We start from the raw sequence: 21,134 nt of genomic DNA, 5'->3' as shown, positions 1-21,134 counted from the left end.
CCTCTCTACTATCCCTAAAGTGGGTAGGAGTGAATTCCCTCTTACACCCTATTTCCCCAGCCATCTATTCGGTCATACCCCTGAAATGGGAGTCTTATTGAGCCGATGCTGTTGAGCCAACCCTCACCTATGCAAATCTAAGGGTAATCCCGAATAAACAGGAGTGCTTAGGATTAAGGCCAAGTTACATAGGTCATCGTTTTGAAATAGTTAGTCTTAAACAGTAAACAAAGTTAGAAAGTAAGAGAAACTCATTTCGTGGTCTAATCTTGTACAAACCTTTTTGCACAAGGGCACCCTCACTACTCATATCCAATAGTGTTAACAGAATAAGGTACCCAACCTTATCCATATACTATAGATCATTTTGACTATTTACTCGAATCTGATCCACCTTTATGTCTCCATATAAAGTTCAAGTACTCATCCAATAGTCAAGGGACTTTTAGGTTTATTGGATTTCTATTCTAACAATAGATTTATTCAATAACACCTTTATTGAATTTTTCAGAATAAGTTCCATTGTTTACATACCACTAGTTTTAGGAAATAAAACCCAACATCGACGAGCTATAAGGGTACTAGAATTGTTTCCAATCATTCATATCGGAAATTTATGGGAATTCCCGAGGATACATGATCATGCAAGAGATATCCAGTTACGAGGCTGGATGGGTTGCAAATTATTTTCCCACAAATGTATTCCTTAAACCAAACTTGTTTTCATTTTTGAAGGATAACACTCACTGGGCTCTCTAACTCACATTTTTCAATGTTTTACTTCGCCCCCGCCCCCAGGTAGCAGAAACCGGAACGTTATGAGAAAAGCAACACTAGATTTGGAATTGCTACTCTCTAATAGTGCGAGACTCAGATTAGGTTGTCTTTGAAAGTCATTAGGATTGCTAAGGCTAATATTGTATGATAGTACAAACACTTGTAACTGTTCATAAAAATTAATTAAGTTCTTATTTAAATATGTTTAATTAATTAAAAAAATAAATTAATTTCCAATTTCAATTCTATTTGAGAAACTAGATTTTGAAATTTGGATTTAATTAATTGTGAATTGATTACATTTAATTTTTAATTAATTTTAAAATTAATTAAAGATAAAGGAATTGAAAATCAAAAACCTTAATAGTGGATTTATCCCCTATTTGTGAAAGCATGAGGTGATTTTATTCTAATACACACACGTAGCACTTTTTTTAGTGAAGTTTGAGGTGGCTTTCACCTAGATCTACATACCTGCATGTAGAAGAAGATTAAAAGCTGTTAAAAAATTTTGCTGAAACATCTGGTTGAAGAGCTGAAAATCTGATTTTCTGAAAAGCTTTTCTTAACTAAAAAACCCACACAAGATCTCTTCAAAATTCACTCGAATTTTGAGTTTCACCATTCAAATTCAAGGCTAAGAATAGTAGAGCAGATGGTATTTTATGAAATACTCTATGGTATTTTTCAGCCACTTCCTAACACTCGATGCTCGATGACCCATACTCGATGGTACTTGATGGTATTTTTATGAAATACTCAATGCACGATGTCATACTCAATGATACTCATTGCTCATACTCGATGGTATTTTATAAATTACTTGATGCAACTTGATGGTATTTTGTGAACTACTCGATGCACGATGCCATACTTGATGGTTTTTGATGTAATTCGATGGTATTTTGTGAAATACTCGATGCATGATACAACAATCGATGGTACTCGATGAGTAACTTGATGGTATTTAGTGAAATACTCGATGTTTGAGGGCATACTCGATGCTTGATGGCATACTCGATGCTTGTTGGTACTCGATAGTTTTTGGTCGGTTTAGCCCATTTTTAAGCATTGGAGGTCCAGTTCAAGATTCGGGTCCGGTTCAAGGCAGCTCGAGTGATCCATAAGTGTTTTGGAGCCGATTTTTGCTGATGTTGTAATAATTAGGTATTTGTTTTCTTGAAAATGCCAAAAACTAAAACCATATTAGTTTGTGTTTAATTATTTATGCATGTGATGTATGTTATAATTAAATAAATATTGTATGTGCATAAAGTATACCATGTATGTAACAACCCAAATTTGAACGCATACAGGAAATTTAATGTCAAATAATAAGCAAGGACGAAATTTTATTTAAAAGGGTGGAAATTTAGAAGAAGAAAAAATAATAATGAATAATTGGAAATTGAAAATTTATTGGATTAATTAGAAATTTATTCATTATCCAAAAATAATGAATAAGGGAGCAGAATCAGGGAGGATTAATTGGAAGTTGGACGCTAGCTAATTCAGGAGACAATAGGCAGTAGATAACTTTTGTTTGGACACTACTCATTAGAAGAATTGGAGGTGAATTAATTGCCCATATACTTTTAAAATTTGAAAAAGAGGAGGTGGAATCCACAAGTAATGAAGCAACCACGCGTGAAAACTAGCGAGAATGGAGAGAACATTGGAGAGAGCGAGATTCTTAGCGAGACAGTAGGAAAGAGCGGAAGCAGAAGCGGGAGCGAGAGGTAGAGCGCGATCGAGACCAGCGAGTGCGAAAGCGCGACCAGCGACAATAAGAGCGAGAGCGGAAGTCGCGAGAGCCAAACCAACGAGAAAGCTAGAGAGAGCGAGATTCTGAGAACAAAGAGAGCGAGATTTGGACAGAAGCGTGGATTATGCGTTGAACTTGGCCACGATCTTATAGATTATACATAGAAAAACCCTAAAATTGAATACAAACAAAGAATGATGACATAAGGGTAAACGTTAGCCAAGATTAGGTGTCTTATTGAGAGGAATCTTTAAACCCTATGTAATTTTAAAGAAGCCACTTGTATGATGATTTGTCACACTGAGAAGAGCTGAAAACTACTATAAATAGGACCCTTTGCCTAAAGATTTAACCCATTCTCAAAAAAAACTCAGTAACAAAGAATCGTGTGAAAGAGTAAGTGTGAATGAGGAAGTTTTGTGAGGTTAAAAGAGAAAAGCTCGGGTGAGGTGCTGCCCAAATTTCTGCCAAAATTTCATTCTAGTTTAAAAAGGGAAAGCTCTACTGATCAAATCATAAAGAATAATAAGGAATAACTAGATCACAATAAGTAGTTTATCTCACCCTCTCTTTAAGTGTTCTATTGTATTATATCTTTATTATGTTGCATGGTTATGTTAATTGCTATATTGCATTACATGTTTAGAACACATTTCTCTACAAGGGACCCCATGCATTATATTTGTTCACGATTACGTTAAAATCAAGTTTTAATTAGGTGTAAGTTATGCTTCCAGTCTAATCTTACGTTTATGTTAATGGTTGATGTTGGATGCGACTCTAGCCCTACTGACTGCATGACCCGCTAATCATTAGATGGGTTAGTTTCCACTTAAGTTCTCATCTTCCTATTAGGGCGGAGAAATTTATGCTTCCAGGGCTGGCAGGGCATGTATGGTTGCACCCCTCCAGGCCTAATCTTACGTTATGTTTATGCTAGGGACTAGCAGGGTATGTATGGTTGCACCCCTCTAGTCCAATATTACGTTTATGCTAATGGTTAATGTTGGATGCGACTCTAGCTCTACTGACTGCATGACCCGCTAATCATCAGATGGGTTAGTTTTCGCTTAGGTCCTCATCTTTCTATAAGGGTGGAGAGATTTATGTTGGAAGCATAACCGACCACCACATGTTATTATACGTTTTCGGTCCCGATCATATGTTTTCATGACATGTTGCTTGTGATTGTGCATTTGGTCACTACCCTACGTGAGAACTACTTACTGGGTATATTATATACTCATTCTATATTTTTACAGACTTTGTAGTTAAGGACATAGCGTAGATGGCAGAATTAGACATCGCTTAAATGGCCAACCATCAAACTCACTATTATAGGCATATGCATTTTGTACCACCACGCTATTGTTTTATGGATCCTGGTGTTTTGATAAATAAAATTTTTTATATAATTTTCTATCTAATTAATAAAATTTAGATATGTTCGTTGAAATTTTTACCAAACTCATCTCATGATAGAAAAGTCTAAGTATGCATGTCGTAGCGGTCAGATCATAATGTATAAGGATCCGGTCGTTACAATGTAGATTTAAAATCCTACCATAGGGAGCATGTTACATGCATTGAAATTATTTATAAAGTGTTATAATATATAATATGCATGTATAGAGTTTCAAATATTTTAATATAAGTGTTATATATTAAATGTTGAATGCCTTTGATGTATGTTGTTGATGTTTAGCATGTCTAAAATTTTATAAGTTGTTATAAAATTGGGCTAGACATTTAAAATCCATAACAAAGATAAGTTGCATGCTCACGTAGGTTAACTACCTATTTTAATAGTTAAAATAGGCTGGCATCTTGAAAAATATTGTTACAAACTGAACCGGTATATAATCCTGTCTAAGGATGGGGGTACTTAAGTTGACGGTCTATGGAACATCTCCTACCTGGGGATTATGGCCGAATAATTGAGCTTTACTAAACAGTTTTATGAGCAATATATGAGCGGTGTGAGGTTTTAAGACTTGTTTATCGCCTAGATATTGTAGGTTAAATCCAAATATAAACGTTATACTTGGATAAACACTTAGACTTGGGTTGTTTAATTAGTCAGAACAAACCTAAGTAAAAATTTACCCAAACAAATATTAGAACACTTCATTGGGAGTTCAATAGCATACATGATATTTATTATAGTTTAAAAGTAGGATAAAAACATTTTTGATCCCTAAGTTAGGAGACTAGTATTTATTTGGTCCCTATATTTTGAAATGATATACACCTTCTCCTTCAACATTAATGTTAATGGTTGTTGTTGGCTTTAATGAAGTTTAAGAAAGAACTTCATGATCTTTTGAAATAGTTGTTACTTGTTAGTACTTTGTGATGTTTGTGATATTTGGAACTTGAAGAAATTGAATTTGGATTGAAAATACCATTCTTATTTTTCTCAAAATTAATTCATTAACATCTTAATTTACCAAACAGTTAGGTTGGCCATTGGCTTGTTTTAAAAATGGGGGACATGGTTCATACACCCAAATGAAATTACCTTGTTCAACCTTAACTATCTACTGCATCGTCGTTAAACAAATATGCTGAAATCATTAGAGTTCAAGTCAAAATTGGACCTTTTGATTCGGATTTTCGATCTAAACTTACCATCTTTTCTTTTTCTTTTTTCTTTTTTTTTTTTTTAATTTGAAGGTTGTTAAAGATGGATTTCGATGGAGGAAATATGATCAAAAGGTCACTAGAATGTCTGTTAAAGATAGCTCCAAATGATCAATGCTGATTATAGTGAGATACATCCTCCTCTACAATGGTAAACCTCTAACTTTACAAAGGCAATATACATAGAAGAAATATGAAAAATCGGAAGTTGGTAAATCAATGTTGGTTTATTCTTTTTCTTCCAACAATAATTTTTAGCTTTATGATGATACCGTGATCAAAATGTTAGGCTTGACCTATTTTTAGCTTTACGGAGTGTTTATTGTGAGCTAGACTCTTATAATCTAGGATTAAGAAATTTGAGTTTGCTTGTGTTAAGTTGCAAGTTTGATAGACCATTGGCTGCATAAACTCGAGCTTATAAAATTTACATTACGCACTGCAGTCTAACTTTTACGTATACATTACCAAACATAAATTTCACAAACTAGGTTTGTGAAATCCATTTCTTTTGCAATGCAAATAGACTATATCAACCCAAGCTTCCTAGCATGAGGCTTGTTAAATAACATTAAAAAATTGCGAGGGAGATATCCCCTTGGGGACAACCTATGCAAAGTCGCTCGCAGAGCAACTTTTTGATGATGAAAACGTCCGGGTGAGGATTAAAATATCTAAATATATGGAACAAATACTCAGTTTCACGCCTCCTTGGTGCTTCTTCTGGGTTAAATAACTCTTCTTCATCATATGGAACAACAACAATGTTTTAGTTTATGGGCTTTAATGAACAAAAACTCACTGGTGTTTGTGATTTTTCAGGTATGTTGGACATGAGAAATGAGGGTGCAACCCACAGAGGCAGTAAGGTTGAGGCCTTACAGTGTTGTTTTGTTTGCTGAAGTACAGAAAGCTTGTTGAAAAGTTTGTCATTATTAGTGTGACTTTTGGGTTTTGTGACTTTTAATTTTTTGTAACCAATAGTGATTTTTGAGTTATAGGAGTTATGTGAGTTATGAGCATTTGATGACATTTATAGCTTTAAATCATTGGCATTTCTATGGTTATGTTTGTAAGCCTATATAAAGGCATGCTTAGTTGAATGGAAAATATATCTCTCACTTTTCATATTTGTCGTCCACATTTTTTTCTAACAAAGCTCACATCTTTATCTTCAATGCTCTTCTCCAAGTTTTAGACGATGGAAGATTGATCGATGGTCAAACCCGTACTGTAGACTTCAGAAATACAGTCATTATCATGACTTCAAATCTTGGAGCTGAACATCTCCTTTCAAGACTGATGGGGAAATTGCTGAATCGATTCATGCGAGAGGTACCAAAAATAGAACCAAGTTCTTTGTTCTTTCTGTGTGTAAATCTTCATTTGTTCATTACAATATAGCTAATGTTTGCCTTTTCTTTCTGCTGAGAAAATACATTAGGCTATAGATGCTCAATCGTATGGATGCGATTGTTGTATATGATCCGCTCTCGCAGGACCAGCTGAGGAAAGTTGTTGCGTGACTAATGCCACGCTCGATTATATCTTAGTAGAGAGCTACGATCTAGTAAGCATAGATGAAAAAATGAACATACAACCTCTTGTTGTTTGAGTGTTGAAGTTTTATAGTAAGTGCTCATTGTGTATGCTTGTGTATGTTTTAATGATTCTACTTTCTTTTGGTTAAGCTTATCAAATATTTAAAGTATGCTACATTTTGAGTGCTAATTTCGAACAACATCCGGAAGGGCCTAATTTCAAGTACATTTTTTTAGGGAGAGTCGGAGACAGGATTTCTCGTCAACCATTCTTGTTTTGAATTCAAAGATAAAGGTTCTAGCGCCTATAAAATTAGAAAGAAAAGTTTCCTGTGCCTATAAAATGTTTTAATGAGTTCTCAACAATGTTTAGCCAAAAACACAAATTGAAGCTCAATTAAGGAAAGTCTAGCTCTTAAATTAGCCTAATTGAGTATGCACAACTCATAAAATATATATGGTAACTATACTTTTTTTTCATCTTCATCTCTTGATTTTCTTGTCAACCCCATTTGTTTCATCTGAATCTAGTCTCGATGTCGAATCTGCTCAATATGATTTTGAATTATGTCTATTCTAGTAAATAACTACTGGGTTTGCCATTTCTTCAAAGTAACTATTGGGTTTACTTTTCCTGGGTAAATGAGGTTGAAATATCCTCGTCTTTATGCTTTTTTTTTTCTCATAATACCAACTTATTTTCCTGGGTAATTGTATGAGTGCATGTGGTGATTAATGTGTTTTTATTAGAGAATTGCTAAAATGAAGTTGTTGTGTCTGTGGAGATTCTTAAACTTATTTTGATATTGTGCTTATTGTTTTCTTTGTCCTTAGTGTAAGAGGATGAAATGTACTGAGTTAATTTTTTTCGTGGCTTAGTTTTCAATAGGTTCTAAATCATAGTGTCAAAAATTGTAAGATACTAGAAATTTTGGCTGTTTTGAGTTCATTTATTTTTAGTTAGGTTTGAAATCATATTTTACAAGTACTTTATTTCTTTATTACATGAGGTTGCCTATTTGGAAGATAAAATTAAAGAGACTCACAATTTATAGAAAGCATCATAAAAGTAACAAAAACAACTTGACGGTCAAGAATATTCCCTTTAAGGTTACATGGCATGCCGATTTTATTTTGCCAATTGACGGTCAAGAATAAACCCTAAACATCTTAACAAAAAAAATTTATTTTGTCAAGAACTCACCCCATAAGAATTGTTTAATACTTCGAGTTTGCCGATTTTATTTTGAATTCTTTATTTGTTTACTTATTTTCTAGGAGAACAGGTTTTGAAAGATTGTTGATTCCCTCATTATCTCTTCCACTCTTCTTCTCTTATTCATTTTCTTCACTTCCTAAGGTACAATCCTCTCTCGATTTTCTTTTGTTTAGAGATTCATTACCATGGGTTTAATCAAGATTTGGATTTTCTTTTTGCTACCATTTCTGTATTTTAGCACTCTTATGAGCTTTGATCTAGTTATTATTATTATCTTCTTATCAATCTTTACTTTAGTTTTGGATTTTAAAAAAGATGTGTTGGGTTTATAAGTTTGAGATGTTCAACTACGTAATTTGTTGTTTTGGTTTAGTGCCCGTAGATTTCTAAATGACTTTTGCTATTTATTAGGCTTCTTTTGTTATGTTTGTTTATTTAATATGTGTCTATGTTTTTTTGTTTAATAGGTATCCATCAAAAAGTACAAATCAACCTTCAAAAGAACTGTCCATTGGAAGATTAAGAGAATCTTAGGAATTACAATTGAACAAAGAATGCTTCCAAAATATTTTATTTACTTGCAAAAGTAAACATGAAAGATACATTACTTTATTTTGTATCATTTGAATACTTTGTTCTAAGAAATGATTACATTTTTTTAAATGTATTATATTTATAAAATTTCAGTTATGAATGAAAGTCATGGTATTTAATATGTGTGGACTGAGCTTGAGTCATGAGTTTATTTTTAACACAAATATAAAAAATCATATACAAATTATTCTCGTTGAGAAAAAAAAGTTGCCTTTTATAGTCACGAGCAAAACTATAACAAATTTTATATAATGAAAAAAAGTGTCATCAAAAGATTATTATAGTAATTATCGCTATTAGAAAAGACCAAAATACTTTACTATAGTATAAGATTAAAACTATAAATATGTTATTATAGCGTTAAAAAAGTGTTGTTATAAGATAAAGATAACATATTATTTTAGTTATATAAACATAACTAAAAAAAATATGTTATCGTATCTGTTATTTCTTGCAGTGATTGATTGAAGGAAATCAACTTCGGGGTTAGTATTCATTCTGAATGAGAGAGCAGTAGTGAGGAGTATCAAGCAAAGTTGTATTGTTGACTCCACATTGGTAGCTGAGTATGTAGCTGCAAGTGAAGTAGCAAAAGAAGCAGTATGACTTAGAAAGTTCCTAACTGATTTGGAAGTGGTTCCAAATATACACTTGCCAATCACTCTATATGGTGATAATAGTGGAGCAGTTGTAAACTCAAAAGAACCTTGAAGTCATCAACGTGGAAAGCACATCGAGCGGAACTACCATCTCATCAAGGATATTGTACATGAAGGAGATGTAGTTGTCACGCAGATAGCCTCACACGACAACTTAGCTGATCCATTTACAAAGACCCTCTCGACTACGAGATACTTTCTAGTAGGGAAAATGGGAGAAATAATAGATCTCTGATGCCTTAGTTTATTGTATTTATACTTTTGTTTTTGTTCTTTCATTGTACTCAACAATGTATATATTTGTATATATTTATCCTCTGGAATTTTAGTCCAAGTAGGAGTATTTTTGAGTTGTATGTCCTAAAACTAGCAATTTGTAAAGTTAAACATATTCTATTATTGTTGATTTTTATGTACTAAAATTTATAGTTTGTAAAAAGATAAACATATTCTATAGTTAATAAACTTATTATTGGAAAGAGCGATGCTTGCGAGATTGGAGAGAGCGAGATCCTTAGTGAGAAACCTGGAGAGAGCGACACTGCCGAGATCCAAGCTAGCGAGAAGGCTGGAGAGAGCGAGATCCTTAGCGAGAAACATGGAGAGAACGACATTACCGAGAGCCAAATGAGCAAGAAGGCTGGAAAAAGCGAGATCCTTAACGAGATTGGAGAAGAGCGAGAGTTTGAGCGAGAGAATGGGAGATAGAGCGAGAGTCGAGAAAGCGAGAGTTGAGCAAGAAAGTGGGAGAGAGCGAGAATGGAGAGAGCAAAATTGTAAGCGAGAAAGTGGGAGAGAGTGAGAGTGGAAAGAGCAAGACCAGCGAGAAAGTGGGAGAGAGCGAGAGCAGCCTGAATGCCTCATTCGAACGTCACGCCCACGCAATCAAAGGAAACTGCCTGTGCATCAAACGGTCAGGCATTTATGTTTTGAATTTGGTCACGATCTTATAGATTATGCATTGAAAACCCTAAATTGAATACAAACAAAGCTTGAAGACGTAAGGGAAAACGTCAATTAAAATTTAGGTGTCCGATTAAAAGAAATTCTTGAACCTTAAGAAATTGTGTTGGATGCGTTTGGGAAGAACACATTGAACCAAGGTGAAGTCAGCCTACGTTGATAAGAGAGGATTAAACATTTGGTCATGCAGCCAAGTAGGTAGTGTCAACACCATAGGAGGTTTGGACGCCTATAAATAGAGCATTTGGGATTTCATTTTCAAATCACAAATCATAAAATTTGTAAAAAGAGGGGGAGAGTAGAGTCCATTGGATAGTAAGGGTAAAGAAGAATGCATCAACTTAAGACGAGGAGAACACCTAATCTACTCGACCGTTTGATGTAATTTCAAAGCCATCTGAAAGATAAAAGAGTCTAGTTTTCATGATGAGGCTGTCAAAGAAGAAGCTCTAAGGAATTGGGCTGGAGAATGAGAAAAAAACAGAGGGTCGAGCTATCGGGTAAGCTGGGCCAGTCTTGATGTCTGGATGATTCCGGCTAAACCATGAAGAGTTATGAGCTAAGATTTTATGGTACGCTTACATTTTAGAATAGTTTTGTAGAAGAAAGTATCTTAAATAAGGTTTAGAACTATGAGTAATCTAAGCTGTAATTTGGATCTGGATTCTAGGGGTAAAAAGGGAGCCCGAGGTAGAAAAGGGAACTATTAGAAAGGCTCCTAAGCAATTAAGGTGAGTGTTATAGCTTTGATCATTAACACATAGTGTGAGTGTTATAGAGTTATAGTTCCGATATATTGTGAGTGTTATAGCTTTGATAATTAACACATAGTGTGAGTGTTATAGCGTTATAGTTTCGATATATTGTAAGTGTTATAGCTTTATAGTTTCGATATATTGTGAGTGTTATAGCTTTGATCATTAACACATAGTGTGAGTGTTATACCTTTGATAACTAACACATAGTGTGAGTGTTATAGCGTTATAGTTTCGATATATCGTGAGTGTTATAGCGTTGATATTTAACACATAGTGTGAGTGTTATAGCGTTATAGTTTCGATATATCGTGATTGTTATGTTGCTTTGATAAATAAAAAATATTGTGTGTTTATATAGTGTTGATAGTAAATGCATATTATGAGTATTCACTTAGCTTTATACTCTCATATTGGAATATATGCATCTGTAGATACAAAATACATGCTTTTGGTGATAGGATGATTGCCATGATATTGTTCGTGTATGACTGTGGAAACTGAGATTATGCCCGGGATATAGTTAGCATGCTTAACAAAAGGTGCTTGGCGGGAAAAATATGGTCGGCTTCAGTCGGCGGGAAATAATAGTCGATGACAACCGACGGGAAATATGGTCAAGTACCTAAACATGACTAGCGGGATAAATAAAATGGTCGATGAGCACATTGGCGGGAATTGGGATCATAGGAAGGTTTCCATAGGTGATTGTATTGATTGATGATATGATATGCATGCCACGTATAGCATTTTGGAATAAAGGTTAATCATTACATGAATAAATCCATGATCATGCATGGGTACACTATGATTATTATTATGTGCTTGATTTCCCAAAAAATGATGATTTTCAAAGTGATTTCTATCCTAAAAGAACCACTCACTAGGCTTAGTAGCTCACACTCTTCAAAATGTTTTCTTAATTCCCCCCAGGTAGTGGAAGATGAGGAGTTCCAGGGTGCTACTAAGGTCAAGGTCTGCCACGTGGCCCAATTACACTTCCAGAGAGTTTTTACAGTTGTCGTTGTAAACTTTATTGTTAAGTCTTTAAGTTGTATAAACGTTATATCACTATCGTAATAAAACATGGGCCTACTTAATCCATTATAGTTTATCCCTTTGACTTAATCATTCTGCTGTGTATAAGTTATAGTATGGTATCAGAGTTATTCCGCAAGAATCATTAGGCAGTAAGTGTCAGCTCAAGGGTTGATAACTGCTACAGTCGCATCCCTCTCCTAGGCTGAGAAAGTGGTCTGGGGGCGGGGTGTGACAAAACCAGATCCCTTCTTCTTCATTTTTCCCATTCTTCGCATTTTTATCCTAGGTAGCCCGTCGCCGCCGCCACTGATCCCTCTCCCTTTCCCTTTGCCGATCCCTCTCCCCATCCTTCTTCCCCGCTGATCCCTCTCTCCCCGCTCCCTCCCTCGCCGATCCCTTTCCCTTTCCCTTTGCGTTTTGCTCCTTCAAGGAGCCGCCACTGCTGTATCTTTCAACCACCATCGTCTAGTCCAGCCGCTACTGCCTCCCCTTCTTCAGCCACCTCCTTCAACCGCCAGCCGTCGCCTGCCGGTAATCTTCCCCCTTTATGTTCTCTTGTTTTGTATATTAGTTTAAATCATTATTTTTAAATTATAGCATGTTATTGTGGATTGAGTTTTTTTATTGTGAATGTTATTATGGATTGTTTTTAATTAGCATTATTTTTTTTTATTTAAGCCATGGATTGTAGATGTTTCAATTTATGCAATTTTTTGATTATGGATGTTATAATTTACTTAATTTTAGACTTAGTTTAGGGGAAAAAAATCAATAACATTAGGGGGAAAAAAGTCAAATCACCTATTATGGATTATTTAAAATTTTAAATACTCTGAACAAACTTGGAATTTTGTATTAAGTTAATCAAAATTCATGCTTAATAAAGACTTTGTACTTTATCCTCTAATCCAGGTTATTATTTTTTATTGCAGGTTGGTCAAAAAAGATTTATCTTTAAGGATGAATAAAGAATGGATTAAACTAAGGAATAAGTTATCAGTGGAGTATAGAGAAGGAGTATCCCAGTTTTTAGATATGGAAAAGTTTCATGTTAATGATTCCGGACGAATAAGATATCCATGCAAGAATTGTATGAATTCAAATTGGAAAAAAAATAGATATTGTGGAACGACATCTATTAACATATGGAATATCTCCCTCATACTGTGAATGGGTTTATCATGGAGATCCAGTAAACTTATCTAGAAGTTTTGAAAGTCATAAAACTCATTCAATACAGAATGATGAAGTAGATAGTATAGAGAGTAATGTTGTCGAAGAAAATGAGATGTTGAATCTTATAAATGATTTACAATTTCCAATTGAAAACGAAAATGCAAATGAAGAAAGGATTAAGAATGAGATGTCCTCTAATGGTCAAGAAAGAGATACCACGAACTTATTCGAGGATTTAATGATCAAAGCACGTAATGAATTATTGTAGGACTGTATCAACAGCAGCAAAAGCACAAGGACCATCTAAGCACTCAAATTCACTAATTTTGGCATAATATAAAGCATGCTTCTGCAGAAAAATGGGTTTCAAGACATACCTCTTGTAGAACTTCTTCAAAACTCCTTCTCCAGCTATAATCTTCTCCATATCTTGTTGTAGACCACCTCAAGATCTTCCCCACTATTCTCTTGGTGCTCTAGATTGAGTTGTGGGACTCAAAACATGCTTGAATCAAGGGATGAAGGAGAAAAGCTCACTGCAACAACCTTTGTTAAAGAACCTTTCTTCAAACCGAATTGTCTCTCAAAATTCTGTTCATTGCATGCCCAATTTTCACTCCAATCTTCTCATTATATGCAGATCAACATGCAAAGAGAAGAGCTGCATGAGTTGTAGCTCATGCTTGGAGAAGACAAGGTCAAGACAATGCAATATGTGTGAGCTACTTGGTGATAGATAATGGAAAAATCCATTTTTCTATTTTGTGTTTTTGTTTTCCAATTTTTTCAATTTTATCTAAAAATAAAATTTTGATTTAAAAAATATATTTGATTTTAAAAATGAAAAATTAATTAATTTCATAAATTAATTATTAAATAAAACTTCATTAATTTAATATCAAATATTAAACTAATTTTAACACATATCCATCTTTATATATTTAAATCATATTNATCAAATATTAAACTAATTTTAACACATATCCATCTTTATATATTTAAATCATATTTAAATATATAAATTCTCCTATTCCATTTAATTCTAAAATTAAACATAATTATATCTCATATAATTACTAATTCCCTTAATTCTAATTTGAACGTTTCAAATTAACTTATCACGTTATTCTAGAGCTAGTCCGTTATGAACTAGTAGGGGGGACCTCACGGACCTACAGATCATGCACTCCAACAATCCGAGATTAATTGGCTAAACTTATTAGACCAAATTAATCTCCATTCGTTAATTAATGGGTCACTCCACTAAAGCCCATAGTTGCACTCCCCCCACTGTAGATATATTATGTCCACATGATTTAACCATAATCAGCAAGTCGACCCTTCACATGTTGTTCGTAATAACGGCTGGGTCAAATATTTGTTTTACCCCCAAGATTACGTCTTATTCTTCAAGTCCCTACTGATCCTTTAATGAACAACTGGTTTGTGATCCAATCACCAAACTAAACTTTCTCGGCCCAGTGACAGAGTGGGGCCCCATGTTCAAGACCTGGATTCAGTACTTGAGAGAATAACCTTTCTCCTATCCCTAAATCGAGTAAGCGTGAACTCCGTCTTGCACCCTATGTCCCTAGCTATCTATCCGGTCTTACCTTTGAAATTGGATTCTTATTGAGGCGGCGTTGTTGAGCCAACTCTCAACTACGCAAATCTAAGGGTAATCCCGAATAAACAGGAGTTCATAGTTAGCTCAGGATTAAAATCGAATTACCTAGGTCATCTAGGTGAAATAGTCAATTTTAAATAGTAAACAATGTTATAAAGTAAGAGTGACTTATTTCTTGGTCCTGATCTTATGCAAACTCATTGCATAGAACGCCCCCACTCCTCATGCCATAACATGTACGAATTAGGATCACATCGTATGTAGCACTTTACAACTCTTTATGACAACTACAGAGTAGGTTGCATCCAATGGTGTTACCAGAATAAGGTACCCAACCTCATTCATGTACCATAGATCATTTTGACTATTTACTCGAACCCGATCCACTCTTATGTCTCCTCATAAAGTTCACGTACTCATACAATAGTCATGGGTCTTAGTTTATTGGATTTAGACTTTCATACAATTTATAAGATCAATAACAAGTATATTGATAATAGAAAATGTTTATCATTTTATAAACTGCGAGTTTTAGGACATAAAACCCAAAAATTATACCCTAGTTCTTCGCAATTTTCTTCCTTGAACTTTTTAGTGAAGTTGATGCATATCAAAGTTCTCAATGGCCGGAATTGTTAAAACAGTGTTTCCAGCTGACACCTCTATACCTACTTCCTTTTATGAAGCTCAGTGAAAATTGCGTGATTTAGGCCTAGGTTATGAGTCTATTCATGCGTGCAAATATGATTGTGTATTGTATTGGAAAGAGTTTGTAGATTTGTAACAATGCTCTGTTTGTGGCGAGTCTCGGTACAAAGTTAATGATGGCATGGGTAAAAAAATACCACATAAGGTATTGCGTCATTATCCATTGATACCAAGATTAAAACGATTGTTTGCATCAAAAGAGGGCGCTTCTAACATGAGATGACATAAAGATAAGCGAGTTGAAAGGGAGGATGTATTGCAACATCCAGCTGATGCAGAGGGATGGAAACATTTTGATCTTGAATTCTCTGTAGATTCCCGAAATATTCGTTTGGGATTAGCTTCAGATGAGTTCAATCTGTTTGGAAATATGAGCACTTCTTATAGTATGTGGCCTGTGGTGATAAATCCTTATAATTTGCCCCCTTAGAAATGCATGAAGGAAATAAACTTCTTCATGTCTTTGCTCATACATAGTCCAAAATCTCCTGGAAAGAAAATTGATGTTTACTTGTAGCCGTTGATTGAAGAGTTGAAAGAGTTATGGACAATTGGTGTGCGAACTTATTATTCTGTTACTGGTGAGTTTTTTCAACTATATGCTACCTATTATGGATGACTAATGACTTCCCTGCGTACGGTGACCTATCTAGATGGAATACAAAAGGTTATCAAGCATGTCCAATATGCAAAGAAGATAATTTGTCCTTCGGGATAAGAGGGAAAATATCATTTATGGGACATCGACCTTACTTTCTAGAGAATCTTAGTTTGCATCAAGTAGGCAACATGATGGAAAAGTTGAACGTAGACTTCTTTCAGTCGTAATGAATGGAGAAGAGATCTTATAACAAATAAATACGCTAAACTTTTCTGTGCTTAGCAAACATCCATCAAAGCAAGATAAAAAAAGAAAACGAATTCTAAACTGGACTAAGAAAAGTATTTTTTTTCCAACTTCCATATTGGTCCAGACTATTGTTACGACATAAATTGGATGTAATGCATATTGGAAAAAAAAAACACATGCGACAATTTGGTGGGCACATTGTTAAATATTGAAGGAAAGACAAAGGATACAATAAATGCTCGATTGGACTTACAAGATTTGAAGATAAGAAAGGACCTACACTTGATACAGGTCGATAACAGATTTGTAAAACCACACGCAATGTACACATTAACTAATATTGAACGGATTTTTTTTGTAAGTATTTGAAATCAGTGAAATTTCCTGATGGATTCGTATCTAACATATCACGATGTGTGAATGACAAAGATGGAAAAATATCGGGGTTGAAAACACATGACTGTCATGTGTTGCTTCACAGACTACTCCCTATTGGTATTCAGCATACCTACCGAAGAATGTATCCACTTCTATTGTTGAATTGTGTACATTCTTCGTGATTTATGTGGAAAGACAATATGTGTAGGTGATTTGAAAAGACTCTAAGCATACATCATAGTCATACTTTGTAAGTTGGAGAAAATATTTCCGTCTGCCTTATTCGATATAATGGTACACCTTGCAGTTCATCTACCATATGAAACCAAAGTGGTGAGTGCAGTTAGTTACAGTTGGATGTATCCTATTGAAAGAAGTTTACAAACATTAAAACAATTTGTACGGAACAAAGCACGTCTCGAGGGGTCTATAGCGAAAGCATATGCAATGAATGAATCATGGAACCTCTGCTCACGATATCTAATTGGGATTGAAACGAGATTCAATAGAGATGAATGAAATGATGATAACATTCCCGATCATGAGATATTTGGTGAATTTAAATTATTTAGGCAGAGGGTATGACCATTAGAGGCATCAACTTTATAGATGCTATCAGCGGAGGAAAAGTGTATTGCACATTGGTACATTCTCAACAATTGTAAAGAAATAACAAACTATCGCAAGTACATTTCAAACTTTTTCCTTTCCTAAGTTCTAGGGTAAATCCTTTGATATAACTTTCAAATGATCAATTTTGTAGGCAATATTTAAGGTTAATTCGTCGTGCTCATAGCGCCTCTGACTTATATATAAAACATCAATGCAAATTTCTTGATTGGTTTAGATCTCAAGTATACATAGTCATTTTGCAGGCAACAGTTGAGAGATGATTCATTTTTCATTGTCATTTTTAATGTATAATTAATTATCAGGTTCTACAACGGCGCGAGAGAAAAGATATCTCCGATGATTTCTTTTCACTTGCAATGGGACCTTCATCTGAGGTGCGCTCTTACAATGGATGCATTGTTAATGGGGTACAGTTTCACACTTTAGAGCGTGATAATTGTCGAGCTACACAAAATAATGGAGTTCTAGTGGCCGGGGAGATTAGTGAGAACGTAAGTGTGGATAACAATTTCTACAGTGTTGTAGATGAAGTATTAGATTTCCAATATGCGAACAGAAGACGTGTTTTTCTGTTGAAGTATAGATGGTTTGACATAGATAACAACAAAAGTAATAGGACACACGTGAATTTAGGATACAAATCGATTAATACATCACACTTTTGGTATATCGATGAGTCTTTCATCTTTGCTACCTAAGCATAACAAGTCTTTTACATTGATGACATCAAATATGGTAGAAATTGGAAAGTTGTTCAAGTAGTCCAAAATAAGCGAATATGGGATGTAGCAGAAGTAGATGGTGTTGAAAACACACAACTAGATTTACTAGAAATTGTTGGTGGAGTCCAAGTGGATGAAACCATTGAGGAGGTTACTTTATGCAGAGTTGACATTGGTCCTACAGTTGTGGAAAGACCAATTATTGTACATGGCGATCATGACTTCATAAACGATGATGATGAACAATTATCTCCCAATAATAGTTCAAGTGCTGATAAATAATTTGAATTAGATTACGATGATGAGTAATGATGTATCTACACAATTATCTTTTCCTCTGTTTACATGTATTTCATATTAATTTAATATTGTTTTGTCTTTTTTGTATTTGTATAGATACGATGTGAACCCCTAACAGGCAACAGGAGGTTGATGAAGAATTCCAGGAGATATATCTAGGCAACACAGGATCTTCTATGGGTGATACTTCAGGTCAGTATATTTTGAAATATATTCAGTTAACTGAAATACATCATAAACTGTTTTAAATTTTTTATTCCTCAGATAGTAGCTCAGCATCCATTCAGAGGAAACGCAAGCACTCGCGAAACATCGAGTTGGAAAAATACATAAAAAAAATGGCAGAATTACAATCGTGATGAATGAGGGGGAGACGAAACTGATATCTCAACATTCGATACAATTAAGTAATGCAATTGGTGTTGTCGTGAGATCTGCATTTTCAGTACGATGTCATACTTTTGCTGAGGTTCCAAACGAGTTTATAGAATTGGCTAAGAGTCAATTGTTGGTAAGTAATTATAAGTTTATTCTTTTAGAGTCAATTGTAGATTAAGAGTCATGAACATCATCTATGCTAATTATTCCTTCATTCTTTTGTAGCCTCATTTCGAACTTGATCTATCCAGTCAACAACTTAATCATTTTATAGAACATCAAATGAAAAACTCCTTCAAAAAATTTAGAGCAGATTTGTACAGACATTACAGGAAATGTAGAGATCTTCAGCAAACACGTGACAACTTGCCTAACTAGCTTAAAATTAGGCCAAAAGATTGGTATTTTTTGTGTGACCACTTCGAGAGTGAAGCGTTTCAGGTAGAATATTTAGGGCGTGTATCATTTACTACATTTATTAATACATCACACTTTTGAATTTTATTTTTTTTTGTTGAAATGTAGGAAATATCTGTGAAGAATAGGAAGAATAGAGAGAAATTATCGTTCGAACACGTAGGCGGATCGAAGTCATTCCTACAAATTCAGGCAGAGTTGCAGGCAAAGGAAGGTCGAGAAATAGGACGTGTTGTCCTATTTAGGGAAACACACTCTAAAGGTGGCAAGTTCGTGAACGAGGCAGCTGAAAATGCACATGTAACATTTTTTGCTTTACTATTTTGTTGTTTTTCATTTATGACTTTAGTTGCTCGTTCTTACACATTTAATTAATATGTTAAGAATAAAATGTTGGAATTACAATCCAACCCCACTCTAGAAGGTTCTCAACCACTAACAAGGGATGAAATCAGTGAGACGGTTTTGTTAGACGACCCGGATATTCAAAAGTCCTAGGTTGGGGCCCTAAACCTAAGTCAAGAAGGGGTAGCGTCTCATAAAGCTCATCATCTACTCAAGGAACTGAGAGGGGAATGGAGGAATTGAGAGTCAATTTCGCACACAGTCGAGGTAAGGAACTTGAAGACATTCAGAAACAAATGAAAGAGGATCATGCATGACAAATGGAAGAAATTAAAAAAATGATTGAAGACATGATACAATCACAGAGAGAAGACTCATCGAATTAGGTATGATCACTATATTATTTAGTTTTCTAATATGTTCCTATCCTGCAGTTATGGTAGTAAAGTAGTCATGTCTTAAGTAGCTTTATGATAAAGAATTATTGGCTATCCTACAGTTATGGTAGCCAAACAACTTGATTTTGATGTGCTTTTTGTACTTTTGTGTGTTTTTTGATGTGTTATCCTGCAGTTATGAAACTTGTATGTTTTTTTATGTTCGGGAGGTTCCATGTTTATCATGTGGGGTGGGTATAGTTTATTACACTCGTCTTCCCATTAAACTTGGAGTTCTTGTGTGTTTATGAATGTTTAAGAAATTCTAATCTGTTGTAGGGGGTGGGTTGAGTTTGGTTTAAACCATTTTGGGGACAAAGTTTAAGTTTTATGTGTGTTGGTTCTTGTTTATGACATTTGTGTGTTTTTTTATGTTCAGGAGGTTCCATGTTTGTCGTGGGGGGTGTGTAAAGTTTCATTAAACTTGTTTTCTCGTTGAACTTGGAGTTCTTGTATGTTTATGTATGTTTATGAAGTTCTAATGTGTTGTGGGGGGTGCGTTGAGATTGGATTAAACCATTTTGGGGACAAAGTTTGAGTTTTAGGTGTGTTGGTTCTTGTTTATGATATTTGTGTGTTTTTTGATGTTTGGGAGCTTCTGTGTTTGCTGTGGGGGTGGGTAGAGTTTCATTACACTCGTCTTCTCGTTGAACTTGGAGTTTTTGTGTGTTTATGAATGTTTATGAAATTATAATATGTTGTAGAGGGTGGATTGAGATTGGTTTAAACCATTTTGGGGATAAAGTTTGAGTTTTATGTGTCTTGGTTCTTGTTTATTATATTTTTGTGTTTTTTGATGTTCGAGAGGTTTCGTGTTTGCCGTGGGGTGTGGGTAGAGTTTCATTACACTCGTCTTCTCGTTGAACTTGGAGTTATTGTGTGTTTATGAATGTTTATGAAGTTCTAATGTGTTGTGGGAGGTGGGTTGAGATTGGTTTAAATCATTTTGGGGACAAAGTTTGAGTTTGATGTGTGTTGGTTCTTCTTTATGATATTTGTGTGTTCTTTTATGTTCGGGAGGTTCCATGTTTGTCGTAGGGGATGGGTAGAGTTTCATTACACTCGTCTTCTCGTTGAACTTGGAGTTCTTGTGTGTTTATGAATGTTTATGAAGTTCTAATATTATGTGGGGGTGGGTTGAGATTGATTTAAACCATTTTGGGGACAAAGTTTGATATTTATGTGTGTTGGTTCTTGTTTATGATA

Source organism: Benincasa hispida, unplaced genomic scaffold (genome assembly GCF_009727055.1).
Source record: "Benincasa hispida cultivar B227 unplaced genomic scaffold, ASM972705v1 Contig544, whole genome shotgun sequence".
Classification (NCBI taxonomy): Eukaryota; Viridiplantae; Streptophyta; class Magnoliopsida; order Cucurbitales; family Cucurbitaceae; genus Benincasa; species Benincasa hispida.
The sequence above is the reverse complement of the archived record's forward strand: the minus strand, read 5'-3'. Positions refer to the sequence as shown.